Consider the following 408-nt stretch of genomic DNA (forward strand, 5'->3'; position numbering starts at 1 on the left):
GAAATAGGTAATGCTGCTGCCTCATGTCAAACAGCTGTTCGATGAATTAGGTTCTGAAACTTCATTTCAAATCACTGGAATGGAACTTTCATATTATATCAAAGTAACAATTGTCTTTTCAAAATATAATGAAAAGAGCGTTTGGTTTGCTGTCGGCTTCTTAATCATACAAAAAGTATGGCTAGAATTGATATACCAACGTATCGCAAAAACACATTTTAAGCATACTCACGCGCGCGCACTGTCTGAAGGAATCAAACTTGTCTTTAGGTCAAAACATATGCTGTCCAGTATTTAAATATATAAAATGTTTATGAAAAAATTCATTATTCCATATTTCTAAATAAAAGCAAAGCTTATTTTTTACATTAGAAAAGATAAAGACGGGGTTTGAAAGAGATAAATACT

The 408-nt window shown here is 31.6% G+C and overlaps 1 protein-coding gene across 1 annotated transcript in view; it reads left to right on the top strand.

Moving 5' to 3' along the window:
* LOC119594328 (medium-chain acyl-CoA ligase ACSF2, mitochondrial-like) overlaps nucleotides 1–408 on the top strand; it is a gene marked incomplete at its 5' end in the record, with an annotated part of 5,720 nt that overhangs the window by 575 nt on the left and 4,737 nt on the right.

Source organism: Penaeus monodon, chromosome 33 (assembly GCF_015228065.2).
Source record: "Penaeus monodon isolate SGIC_2016 chromosome 33, NSTDA_Pmon_1, whole genome shotgun sequence".
Classification (NCBI taxonomy): domain Eukaryota; kingdom Metazoa; phylum Arthropoda; class Malacostraca; order Decapoda; family Penaeidae; genus Penaeus; species Penaeus monodon.